A 14,839-nucleotide genomic window follows, 5' to 3' on the forward strand; every position below is an offset into this window, starting at 1 on the left:
TTCTGAGTAGGAGAAAAAGTCTGTAAAAATGGCAATTTTGGTCCCATTGAGGCTTTAAAAAGTAGTTATTCAACATGAGGCACAATCCAAATGACATTTTCAATCAACTTTTCTACAATCCAAAAAATCAATTTTCTGATGAAAAACGAGGACCCGTGACCTGTCGAACTTTCTCCAGATGGTCAGAAATGGTAAGTTTTTTAATGTTTAATTATTTGACTGTAAATGACTATTGCATGTGAATTATCACTTTTGGAACTAAAACAAGAGTGTTTAGAGTCATTTTAATGCCTGAAATTTGTCGAAATAGAAGCTTCTGAGTAGAAGAAAAAGTCTGTAAAAATGGCAATTTTGTTCACATTAAGGCTTTAAAAAGTAGTTATTCAACATGAGGCACAATCCAAATGACATTTTCAATCAATTTTTCTACAGTCCAAAAAATCAATTTTCTGATGAAAAACAAGGACCCGTGACCTGTCGAACTTTCTCCAGATGGTCAGAAATGGTAAGTTTTTTAATGTTTAATTTTTTGACTGTAAATGACTATTGCATGTGAATTATCACTTTTGGAACTAAAACAAGAGTGTTTAGAGTCATTTTAATGCCTGAAATTTGTCGAAATAGAAGCTTCTGAGTAGAAGAAAAAGTCTGTAAAAATGGCAATTTTGTTCACATTAAGGCTTTAAAAAGTAGTTATTCAACATGAGGCACAATCCAAATGACATTTTCAATCAATTTTTCTACAGTACAAAAAATCAATTTTCTGATGAAAAACGAGGACCCGTGACCTGTCGAACTTTCTCCAGATGGTCAGAAAAGGTAATTTTTTAATGTTGAAGTTTTTTTACTGTAAATGACTATTGTATGTGAATTATCACTTTCGAAACTAAAACAAGAGTGTTTAGTGTCATTTTAATGCCTGAAATTGGTCGAAATAGAAGCTTCTGAGTAGAATAAAAAGTCTATCAAAATGGCAATTTTGTTCACATTAAGGCTTTAAAAAGTAGTTATTCAACATGAGGCACAATCCAAATGACATTTTCAATAAATTTTTCGACAGTACAAAAAATCAATTTTCTGATGAAAAACGAGGACCCGAGACCTGTCGAACTTTCTCCAGATGTTCAGAAATGGTAAGTTTTTTAATGTTTAATTTTTTGACTGTAAATGACTATTGCATGTGAATTATCACTTTTGGAACTAAAACAAGATTGTTTAGAGTCATTTTAATGCCTGAAATTGGTCGAAATAGAAGCTTCTGAGTAGGAGAAAAAGTCTGTAAAAATGGCAATTTTGTTCACATTAAGGCTTTAAAAAGTAGTTATTCAACATGAGGCACAATCCAAATGACATTTTCAATCAATTTTTCTACAGTCCAAAAAATCAATTTTCTGATGAAAAACGAGGACCTGTGACCTGTCGAACTTTCTCCAGATGGTCAGAAATGGTAATTTTTTAATGTATAATTTTTTGACTGTAAATGACTATTGCATGTGAATTATCACTTTTGGAACTAAAACAAGAGTGTTTAGAGTCATTTTAATGCCTGAAATTGGTTGAAATAGAAGCTTCTGAGTAGGAGAAAAAGTCTTTAAAAATGGCAATTTTGGTCACATTGAGGCTTTAAAAAGTAGTTATTCAACATGAGGCACAATCCAAATGACATTTTCAATCAATTTTTCTACAGTCCAAAAAATCAATTTTCTGATGAAAAACGAGGACCCGTGACCTGTCGAACTTTCTCCAGATGGTCAGAAATGGTAAGTTTTTTAATGTTTAATTTTTTGACTGTAAATGACTATTGCATGTGGTGAATTATCACTTTTGGAACTAACACAAGAGTGTTTAGAATCATTTTAATGCCTGAAATTGGTCAAAATAGAAGCTTCTGAGTAGAAGAAAAAGTCTGTAAAAATGGCAATTTTGTTCACATTAAGGCTTTAAAAAGTAGTTATTCAACATGAGGCACAATCCAAATGACATTTTCAATCAATTTTTCTATAGTCCAAAAAATCAATTTTCTGATGAAAAACGAGGACCCGTGACCTGTCGAACTTTCTCCAGATGGTCAGAAAAGGTAATTTTTTTATGTTGAAGTTTTTTGACTGTAAATGACTATTGTATGTGAATTATCACTTTCAAAACTAAAACAAGAGTGTTTAGTGTCATTTTAATGCCTGAAATTGGTCGAAATAGAAGCTTCTGAGTAGAATAAAAAGTCTATCAAAATGGCAATTTTGTTCACATTAAGGCTTTAAAAAGTAGTTATTCAACATGAGGCACAATCCAAATGACATTTTCAATCAATTTTTCCACAGTACAAAAAATCAATTTTCTGATGAAAAACGAGGACCCGAGACCTGTCGAACTTTCTCCAGATGGTCAGAAATGGTAAGTTTTTTAATGTTTAATTTTTTGACTGTAAATGACTATTGCATGTGAATTATCACTTTTGGAACTAAAACAAGAGTGTTTAGAGTCATTTTAATTCCTGAAATTAGTTGAAATAGAAGCTTCTGAGTAGGAGAAAAAGTCTGTAAAAATGGCAATTTTGGTCACATTAAGGCTTTAAAAAGTAGTTATTCAACATGAGGCACAATCCAAATGACATTTTCAATCAATTTTTCTACAGTCCAAAAAACCAATTTTCTGATGAAAAACGAGGATCCGTGACCTGTCGAACTTTCTCCAGATGGTCAGAAATGGTAAGTTTTTTAATGTTTAATTTTTTGACTGTAAATGACTATTGCATGTGAATTATCACTTTTGGAACTAACACAAGAGTGTTTAGAGTCATTTTAATGCCTGAAATTGGTCAAAATAGAAGCTTCTGAGTAGAAGAAAAAGTCTGTAAAAATGGCAATTTTGTTCACATTAAGGCTTTAAAAAGTAGTTATTCAACATGAGGCACAATCCAAATGACATTTTCAATCAATTTTTCTACAGTCCAAAAAATCAATTTTCTGATGAAAAACGAGGACCCGTGACCTGTCGAACTTTCTCCAGATGGTCAGAAATGGTAAGTTTTTTAATGTTTAATTTTTTGACTGTAAATGACTATTGCATGTGAATTATCACTTTTGGAACTAACACAAGAGTGTTTAGAGTCATTTTAATGCCTGAAATTGGTCAAAATAGAAGCTTCTGAGTAGAATAAAAAGTCTATCAAAATGGCAATTTTGTTCACATTAAGGCTTTAAAAAGTAGTTATTCAACATGAGGCACAATCCAAATGACATTTTCAATCAATTTTTCTACAGTCCAAAAAATCAATTTTCTGATGAAAAACGAGGACCCGTGACCTGTCGAACTTTCTCCAGATGGTCAGAAATGGTAATTTTTTAATGTTTAATTTTTTGACTGTAAATGACTATTGCATGTGAATTATCACTTTTGGAACTAAAACAAGAGTGTTTAGAGTCATTTTAATGCCTGAAATTGGTCGAAATAGAAGCTTCTGAGTAGAAGAATAAGTCTGTAAAAATGGCAATTTTGTTCACATTAAGGCTTTAAAAAGTAGTTATTCAACATGAGGCACAATCCGAATGACATTTTCAATCAATTTTTCTACAGTCATAAAATCAATTTTTTGATGAAAAACAAGGACCCGTGACCTGTCGAACTTTCTCCAGATGGTCAGAAATGGTAAGTTTTTTAATGTTTAATTTTTTGACTGTAAATGACTATTGCATGTGAATTATCACTTTTGGAACTAAAACAAGAGTGTTTAGAGTCATTTTAATGCCTGAAATTAGTTGAAATAGAAGCTTCTGAGTAGGAGAAAAAGTCTGTAAAAATGGCAATTTTGGTCCCATTGAGGCTTTAAAAAGTAGTTATTCAACATGAGGCACAATCCAAATGACATTTTCAATCAACTTTTCTACAGTCCAAAAAATCAATTTTCTGATGAAAAACGAGGACCCGTGACCTGTCGAACTTTCTCCAGATGGTCAGAAATGGTAAGTTTTTTAATGTTTAATTATTTGACTGTAAATGACTATTGCATGTGAATTATCACTTTTGGAACTAAAACAAGAGTGTTTAGAGTCATTTTAATGCCTGAAATTTGTCGAAATAGAAGCTTCTGAGTAGAAGAAAAAGTCTATCAAAATGGCAATTTTGTTCACATTAAGGCTTTAAAAAGTAGTTATTCAACATGAGGCACAATCCAAATGACATTTTCAATCAATTTTTCGACAGTACAAAAAATTAATTTTCTGATGAAAAACGAGGACCAGAGACCTGTCGAACTTTCTCCATATGGTCAGAAATGGTAAGTTTTTTAATGTTTAATTTTTTGACTGTAAATGACTATTGCATGTGAATTATAAAACAAGAGTGTTTAGAGTCATTTTAATGCCTGAAATTGGTCAAAATAGAAGCTTCTGAGTAGAATAAAAAGTCTATCAAAATGGCAATTTTGTTCACATTAAGGCTTTAAAAAGTAGTTATTCAACATGAGGCACAATCCAAATGACATTTTCAATCAATTTTTTTACAGTCCAAAAAAATCAATTTTCTGATGAAAAACGAGGACCCGTGACCTGTCGAACTTTCTCCAGATTGTCAGAAATGGTAAGTTTTTTAATGTTTAATTTTTTGACTGTAAATGACTATTGCATGTGAATTATCACTTTTGGAACTAAAACAAGAGTGTTTAGAGTCATTTTAATGCCTGAAATTGGTCAAAATAGAAGCTTCTGAGTAGAATAAAAAGTCTATCAAAATGTCAATTTTGTTCACATTAAGGCTTTAAAAGGTAGTTATTCAACATGAGGCACAATCCAAATGACATTTTCAATCAATTTTTTTACAGTCCAAAAAATCAATTTTCTGATGAAAAACGAGGACCCGTGACCTGTCCACCTTTCTCCAGATGGTCAGAAATGGTAATTTTTTAATGTTTAAATTTTTTGACTATAAATGACTATTGCATGTGAATTATCACTTTTGGAACTAAAACAAGAGTGTTTAGAGTCATTTTAATGCCTGAAATTGGTCGAAATAGAAGCTTCTGAGTAGAAGAAAAAGTCTGTAAAAATGGCAATTTTGTTCACATTAAGGCTTTAAAAAGTAGTTATTCACCATGAGGCACAATCCAAATGACATTTTCAATCAATTTTTCTATAGTCCAAAAAAACAATTTTCTGATGAAAAACGAGGGCCCGTGACCTGTCGAACTTTCTCCAGATGGTCAGAAATGGTAAGTTTTTTAATGTTTAATTTTTTGACTGTAAATGACTATTGCATGTGAATTATCACTTTTGGAACTAAAACAAGAGTGTTTAGAGTCATTTTAATGCCTGAAATTGGTCGAAATAGAAGCTTCTGAGTAGAAGAAAAACTCTGTAAAAATGGCAATTTTGTTCACATTAAGGCTTTAAAAAGTAGTTATTCAACACGAGGCACAATCCAAATGACATTTTCAATCAGTTTTTCTACAGTCCAAAAAATCAATTTTCTGATGAAAAACGAGGACCCGTGACCTGTCGAACTTTCTCCAGATGGTCAGAAAAGGTAATTTTTTAATGTTTAATTTTTTGACTATCAATGACTATTGCATGTGAATTATCACTTTTGGAACTAAAACAAGAGTGTTTAGAGTCATTTTAATGCCTGAAATTGATCGAAATAGAAGCTTCTGAGTAGAATAAAAAGTCTATCAAAATGTCAATTTTGTTCACATTAAGGCTTTAAAAGGTAGTTATTCAACATGAGGCACAATCCAAATGACATTTTCAATCAATTTTTTTACAGTCCAAAAAATCAATTTTCTGATGAAAAACGAGGACCCGTGACCTGTCGAACTTTCTCCAGATGGTCAGAAAAGGTAATTTTTTAATGTTGAAGTTTTTTTACTGTAAATGACTATTGTATGTGAATTATCACTTTCGAAACTAAAACAAGAGTGTTTAGTGTCATTTTAATGCCTGAAATTGGTCGAAATAGAAGCTTCTGAGTAGAATAAAAAGTCTATCAAAATGGTAATTTTGTTCACATTAAGGCTTTAAAAAGTAGTTATTCAACATGAGGCACAATCCAAATGACATTTTCAATAAATTTTTCGACAGTACAAAAAATCAATTTTCTGATGAAAAACGAGGACCCGAGACCTGTCGAACTTTCTCCAGATGTTCAGAAATGGTAAGTTTTTTAATGTTTAATTTTTTGACTGTAAATGACTATTGCATGTGAATTATCACTTTTGGAACTAAAACAAGATTGTTTAGAGTCATTTTAATGCCTGAAATTGGTCGAAATAGAAGCTTCTGAGTAGGAGAAAAAGTCTGTAAAAATGGCAATTTTGTTCACATTAAGGCTTTAAAAAGTAGTTATTCAACATGAGGCACAATCCAAATGACATTTTCAATCAATTTTTCTACAGTCCAAAAAATCAATTTTCTGATGAAAAACAAGGACCCGTGACCTGTCGAATTTTCTCCAGATGGTCAGAAATGGTAAGTTTTTTAATGTTTAATTTTTTGACTGTAAATGACTATTGCATGTGAATTATCACTTTTGGAACTAACACAAGAGTGTTTAGAGTCATTTTAATGCCTGAAATTGGTTGAAATAGAAGCTTCTGAGAAGGAGGAAAAGTCTGTAAAAATGGCAATTTTGTTCACATTAAGGCTTTAAAAAGTAGTTATTCAACATGAGGCACAATCCAAATGACATTTTCAATCAACTTTTCTATAGTCCAAAAAATCAATTTTCTGATGAAAAACGAGGACCCGTGACCTGTCGAACTTTCTCCAGATGGTCAGAAAAGGTAATTTTTTAATGTTGAAGTTTTTTGACTGTAAATGACTATTGTATGTGAATTATCACTTTCGAAACTAAAACAAGAGTGTTTAGTGTCATTTTAATGCCTGAAATTGGTCGAAATAGAAGCTTCTGAGTAGAATAAAAAGTCTATCAAAATGTCAATTTTGTTCACATTAAGGCTTTAAAAGGTAGTTATTCAACATGAGGCACAATCCAAATGACATTTTCAATCAATTTTTTTACAGTCCAAAAAATCAATTTTCTGATGAAAAACGAGGACCCGTGACCTGTCGAACTTTCTCCAGATGGTCAGAAATGGTAATTTTTTAATGTTTAAATTTTTTGACTATAAATGACTATTGCATGTGAATTATCACTTTTGGAACTAAAACAAGAGTGTTTAGAGTCATTTTAATGCCTGAAATTAGTTGAAATAGAAGCTTCTGAGTAGGAGAAAAAGTCTGTAAAAATGGCAATTTTGGTCACATTGAGGCTTTAAAAAGTAGTTATTCAACATGAGGCACAATCCAAATGACATTTTCAATCAATTTTTCTACAGTCCAAAAAATCAATTTTCTGATGAAAAACGAGGACCTGTGACCTGTCGAACTTTCTCCAGATGGTCAGAAATGGTAATTTTTTAATGTATAATTTTTTGACTGTAAATGACTATTGCATGTGAATTATCACTTTTGGAACTAAAACAAGAGTGTTTAGAGTCATTTTAATGCCTGAAATTGGTTGAAATAGAAGCTTCTGAGTAGGAGAAAAAGTCTTTAAAAATGGCAATTTTGGTCACATTGAGGCTTTAAAAAGTAGTTATTCAACATGAGGCACAATCCAAATGACATTTTCAATCAATTTTTCTACAGTCCAAAAAATCAATTTTCTGATGAAAAACGAGGACCCGTGACCTGTCGAACTTTCTCCAGATGGTCAGAAATGGTAAGTTTTTTAATGTTTAATTTTTTGACTGTAAATGACTATTGCATGTGAATTATCACCTTTGGAACTAAAACAAGAGTGTTTAGAGTCATTTTAATGCCTGAAATTTGTCGAAATAGAAGCTTCTGAGTAGGAGAAAAAGTCTGTAAAAATGGCAATTTTGGTCCCATTGAGGCTTTAAAAAGTAGTTATTCAACATGAGGCACAATCCAAATGACATTTTCAATCAACTTTTCTACAGTCCAAAAAATCAATTTTCTGATGAAAAACGAGGACCCGTGACCTGTCGAACTTTCTCCAGATGGTCAGAAATGGTAAGTTTTTTAATGTTTAATTATTTGACTGTAAATGACTATTGCATGTGAATTATCACTTTTGGAACTAAAACAAGAGTGTTTAGAGTCATTTTAATGCCTCAAATTTGTCGAAATAGAAGCTTCTGAGTAGAAGAAAAAGTCTGTAAAAATGGCAATTTTGTTCACATTAAGGCTTTAAAAAGTAGTTATTCAACATGAGGCACAATCCAAATGACATTTTCAATCAATTTTTCTACAGTCCAAAAAATAAATTTTCTGATGAAAAACAAGGACCCGTGACCTGTCGAACTTTCTCCAGATGGTCAGAAATGGTAAGTTTTTTAATGTTTAATTTTTTGACTGTAAATGACTATTGCATGTGAATTATCACTTTTGGAACTAAAACAAGAGTGTTTAGAGTCATTTTAATGCCTGAAATTTGTCGAAATAGAAGCTTCTGAGTAGAAGAAAAAGTCTGTAAAAATGGCAATTTTGTTCACATTAAGGCTTTAAAAAGTAGTTATTCAACATGAGGCACAATCCAAATGACATTTTCAATCAATTTTTCTACAGTACAAAAAATCAATTTTCTGATGAAAAACGAGGACCCGTGACCTGTCGAACTTTCTCCAGATGGTCAGAAAAGGTAATTTTTTAATGTTGAAGTTTTTTTACTGTAAATGACTATTGTATGTGAATTATCACTTTCGAAACTAAATCAAGAGTGTTTAGTGTCATTTTAATGCCTGAAATTGGTCGAAATAGAAGCTTCTGAGTAGAATAAAAAGTCTATCAAAATGGCAATTTTGTTCACATTAAGGCTTTAAAAAGTAGTTATTCAACATGAGGCACAATCCAAATGACATTTTCAATAAATTTTTCGACAGTACAAAAAATCTATTTTCTGATGAAAAACGAGGACCCGAGACCTGTCGAACTTTCTCCAGATGTTCAGAAATGGTAAGTTTTTTAATGTTTAATTTTTTGACTGTAAATGACTATTGCATGTGAATTATCACTTTTGGAACTAAAACAAGATTGTTTAGAGTCATTTTAATGCCTGAAATTGGTCGAAATAGAAGCTTCTGAGTAGGAGAAAAAGTCTGTAAAAATGGCAATTTTGTTCACATTAAGGCTTTAAAAAGTAGTTATTCAACATGAGGCACAATCCAAATGACATTTTCAATCAATTTTTCTACAGTCCAAAAAATCAATTTTCTGATGAAAAACAAGGACCCGTGACCTGTCGAATTTTCTCCAGATGGTCAGAAATGGTAAGTTTTTTAATGTTTAATTTTTTGACTGTAAATGACTATTGCATGTGAATTATCACTTTTGGAACTAACACAAGAGTGTTTAGAGTCATTTTAATGCCTGAAATTGGTCAAAATAGAAGCTTCTGAGTAGAATAAAAAGTCTATCAAAATGGCAATTTTGTTCACATTAAGGCTTTAAAAAGTAGTTATTCAACATGAGGCACAATCCAAATGACATTTTCAATCAATTTTTCTACAGTCCAAAAAATCAATTTTCTGATGAAAAACGAGGACCTGTGACCTGTCGAACTTTCTCCAGATGGTCAGAAATGGTAATTTTTTAATGTATAATTTTTTGACTGTAAATGACTATTGCATGTGAATTATCACTTTTGGAACTAAAACAAGAGTGTTTAGAGTCATTTTAATGCCTGAAATTGGTTGAAATAGATTTTCTGAGTAGGAGAAAAAGTCTTTAAAAATGGCAATTTTGGTCACATTGAGGCTTTAAAAAGTAGTTATTCAACATGAGGCACAATCCAAATGACATTTTCAATCAATTTTTCTACAGTCCAAAAAATCAATTTTCTGATGAAAAACGAGGACCCGTGACCTGTCGAACTTTCTCCAGATGGTCAGAAATGGTAAGTTTTTTAATGTTTAATTTTTTGACTGTAAATGACTATTGCATGTGAATTATCACTTTTGGAACTAACACAAGAGTGTTTAGAGTCATTTTAATGCCTGAAATTGGTCAAAATAGAAGCTTCTGAGTAGAATAAAAAGTCTATCAAAATGGCAATTTTGTTCACATTAAGGCTTTAAAAAGTAGTTATTCAACATGAGGCACAATCCAAATGACATTTTCAATCAATTTTTCTACAGTCCAAAAAATCAATTTTCTGATGAAAAACGAGGACCTGTGACCTGTCGAACTTTCTCCAGATGGTCAGAAATGGTAATTTTTTAATGTATAATTTTTTGACTGTAAATGACTATTGCATGTGAATTATCACCTTTGGAACTAAAACAAGAGTGTTTAGAGTCATTTTAATGCCTGAAATTAGTTGAAATAGAAGCTTCTGAGTAGGAGAAAAAGTCTGTAAAAATGGCAATTTTGGTCCCATTGAGGCTTTAAAAAGTAGTTATTCAACATGAGGCACAATCCAAATGACATTTTCAATCAACTTTTCTACAATCCAAAAAATCAATTTTCTGATGAAAAACGAGGACCCGTGACCTGTCGAACTTTCTCCAGATGGTCAGAAATGGTAAGTTTTTTAATGTTTAATTATTTGACTGTAAATGACTATTGCATGTGAATTATCACTTTTGGAACTAAAACAAGAGTGTTTAGAGTCATTTTAATGCCTGAAATTTGTCGAAATAGAAGCTTCTGAGTAGAAGAAAAAGTCTGTAAAAATGGCAATTTTGTTCACATTAAGGCTTTAAAAAGTAGTTATTCAACATGAGGCACAATCCAAATGACATTTTCAATCAATTTTTCTACAGTCCAAAAAATCAATTTTCTGATGAAAAACAAGGACCCGTGACCTGTCGAACTTTCTCCAGATGGTCAGAAATGGTAAGTTTTTTAATGTTTAATTTTTTGACTGTAAATGACTATTGCATGTGAATTATCACTTTTGGAACTAAAACAAGAGTGTTTAGAGTCATTTTAATGCCTGAAATTTGTCGAAATAGAAGCTTCTGAGTAGAAGAAAAAGTCTGTAAAAATGGCAATTTTGTTCACATTAAGGCTTTAAAAAGTAGTTATTCAACATGAGGCACAATCCAAATGACATTTTCAATCAATTTTTCTACAGTACAAAAAATCAATTTTCTGATGAAAAACGAGGACCCGGGACCTGTCGAACTTTCTCCAGATGGTCAGAAAAGGTAATTTTTTAATGTTGAAGTTTTTTTACTGTAAATGACTATTGTATGTGAATTATCACTTTCGAAACTAAAACAAGAGTGTTTAGTGTCATTTTAATGCCTGAAATTGGTCGAAATAGAAGCTTCTGAGTAGAATAAAAAGTCTATCAAAATGGCAATTTTGTTCACATTAAGGCTTTAAAAAGTAGTTATTCAACATGAGGCACAATCCAAATGACATTTTCAATCAATTTTTCTACAGTCCAAAAAATCAATTTTCTGATGAAAAATGAGGACCTGTGACCTGTCGAACTTTCTCCAGATGGTCAGAAATGGTAATTTTTTAATGTATAATTTTTTGACTGTAAATGACTATTGCATGTGAATTATCACTTTTGGAACTAAAACAAGAGTGTTTAGAGTCATTTTAATGCCTGAAATTGGTTGAAATAGAAGCTTCTGAGTAGGAGAAAAAGTCTTTAAAAATGGCAATTTTGGTCACATTGAGGCTTTAAAAAGTAGTTATTCAACATGAGGCACAATCCAAATGACATTTTCAATCAATTTTTCTACAGTCCAAAAAATCAATTTTCTGATGAAAAACGAGGACCCGTGACCTGTCGAACTTTCTCCAGATGGTCAGAAATGGTAAGTTTTTTAATGTTTAATTTTTTGACTGTAAATGACTATTGCATGTGAATTATCACCTTTGGAACTAAAACAAGAGTGTTTAGAGTCATTTTAATGCCTGAAATTAGTTGAAATAGAAGCTTCTGAGTAGGAGAAAAAGTCTGTAAAAATGGCAATTTTGGTCCCATTGAGGCTTTAAAAAGTAGTTATTCAACATGAGGCACAATCCAAATGACATTTTCAATCAACTTTTCTACAATCCAAAAAATCAATTTTCTGATGAAAAACGAGGACCCGTGACCTGTCGAACTTTCTCCAGATGGTCAGAAATGGTAAGTTTTTTAATGTTTAATTATTTGACTGTAAATGACTATTGCATGTGAATTATCACTTTTGGAACTAAAACAAGAGTGTTTAGAGTCATTTTAATGCCTGAAATTTGTCGAAATAGAAGCTTCTGAGTAGAAGAAAAAGTCTGTAAAAATGGCAATTTTGTTCACATTAAGGCTTTAAAAAGTAGTTATTCAACATGAGGCACAATCCAAATGACATTTTCAATCAATTTTTCTACAGTCCAAAAAATCAATTTTCTGATGAAAAACAAGGACCCGTGACCTGTCGAACTTTCTCCAGATGGTCAGAAATGGTAAGTTTTTTAATGTTTAATTTTTTGACTGTAAATGACTATTGCATGTGAATTATCACTTTTGGAACTAAAACAAGAGTGTTTAGAGTCATTTTAATGCCTGAAATTTGTCGAAATAGAAGCTTCTGAGTAGAAGAAAAAGTCTGTAAAAATGGCAATTTTGTTCACATTAAGGCTTTAAAAAGTAGTTATTCAACATGAGGCACAATCCAAATGACATTTTCAATCAATTTTTCTACAGTCCAAAAAATCAATTTTCTGATGAAAAACGAGGACCCGTGACCTGTCGAACTTTCTCCAGATGGTCAGAAATGGTAAGTTTTTTAATGTTTAATTATTTGACTGTAAATGACTATTGCATGTGAATTATCACTTTTGGAACTAAAACAAGAGTGTTTAGAGTCATTTTAATGCCTCAAATTTGTCGAAATAGAAGCTTCTGAGTAGAAGAAAAAGTCTGTAAAAATGGCAATTTTGTTCACATTAAGGCTTTAAAAAGTAGTTATTCAACATGAGGCACAATCCAAATGACATTTTCAATCAATTTTTCTACAGTCCAAAAAATAAATTTTCTGATGAAAAACAAGGACCCGTGACCTGTCGAACTTTCTCCAGATGGTCAGAAATGGTAAGTTTTTTAATGTTTAATTTTTTGACTGTAAATGACTATTGCATGTGAATTATCACTTTTGGAACTAAAACAAGAGTGTTTAGAGTCATTTTAATGCCTGAAATTTGTCGAAATAGAAGCTTCTGAGTAGAAGAAAAAGTCTGTAAAAATGGCAATTTTGTTCACATTAAGGCTTTAAAAAGTAGTTATTCAACATGAGGCACAATCCAAATGACATTTTCAATCAATTTTTCTACAGTACAAAAAATCAATTTTCTGATGAAAAACGAGGACCCGTGACCTGTCGAACTTTCTCCAGATGGTCAGAAAAGGTAATTTTTTAATGTTGAAGTTTTTTTACTGTAAATGACTATTGTATGTGAATTATCACTTTCGAAACTAAATCAAGAGTGTTTAGTGTCATTTTAATGCCTGAAATTGGTCGAAATAGAAGCTTCTGAGTAGAATAAAAAGTCTATCAAAATGGCAATTTTGTTCACATTAAGGCTTTAAAAAGTAGTTATTCAACATGAGGCACAATCCAAATGACATTTTCAATAAATTTTTCGACAGTACAAAAAATCTATTTTCTGATGAAAAACGAGGACCCGAGACCTGTCGAACTTTCTCCAGATGTTCAGAAATGGTAAGTTTTTTAATGTTTAATTTTTTGACTGTAAATGACTATTGCATGTGAATTATCACTTTTGGAACTAAAACAAGATTGTTTAGAGTCATTTTAATGCCTGAAATTGGTCGAAATAGAAGCTTCTGAGTAGGAGAAAAAGTCTGTAAAAATGGCAATTTTGTTCACATTAAGGCTTTAAAAAGTAGTTATTCAACATGAGGCACAATCCAAATGACATTTTCAATCAATTTTTCTACAGTCCAAAAAATCAATTTTCTGATGAAAAACAAGGACCCGTGACCTGTCGAATTTTCTCCAGATGGTCAGAAATGGTAAGTTTTTTAATGTTTAATTTTTTGACTGTAAATGACTATTGCATGTGAATTATCACTTTTGGAACTAACACAAGAGTGTTTAGAGTCATTTTAATGCCTGAAATTGGTCAAAATAGAAGCTTCTGAGTAGAATAAAAAGTCTATCAAAATGGCAATTTTGTTCACATTAAGGCTTTAAAAAGTAGTTATTCAACATGAGGCACAATCCAAATGACATTTTCAATCAATTTTTCTACAGTCCAAAAAATCAATTTTCTGATGAAAAACGAGGACCTGTGACCTGTCGAACTTTCTCCAGATGGTCAGAAATGGTAATTTTTTAATGTATAATTTTTTGACTGTAAATGACTATTGCATGTGAATTATCACTTTTGGAACTAAAACAAGAGTGTTTAGAGTCATTTTAATGCCTGAAATTGGTTGAAATAGATTTTCTGAGTAGGAGAAAAAGTCTTTAAAAATGGCAATTTTGGTCACATTGAGGCTTTAAAAAGTAGTTATTCAACATGAGGCACAATCCAAATGACATTTTCAATCAATTTTTCTACAGTCCAAAAAATCAATTTTCTGATGAAAAACGAGGACCCGTGACCTGTCGAACTTTCTCCAGATGGTCAGAAATGGTAAGTTTTTTAATGTTTAATTTTTTGACTGTAAATGACTATTGCATGTGAATTATCACTTTTGGAACTAACACAAGAGTGTTTAGAGTCATTTTAATGCCTGAAATTGGTCAAAATAGAAGCTTCTGAGTAGAATAAAAAGTCTATCAAAATGGCAATTTTGTTCACATTAAGGCTTTAAAAAGTAGTTATTCAACATGAGGCACAATCCAAATGACATTTTC

The sequence above is a fragment of the Triturus cristatus genome, chromosome 3_2 (genome assembly GCF_964204655.1).
Source record: "Triturus cristatus chromosome 3_2, aTriCri1.1, whole genome shotgun sequence".
Lineage (NCBI taxonomy): Eukaryota > Metazoa > Chordata > Amphibia > Caudata > Salamandridae > Triturus > Triturus cristatus.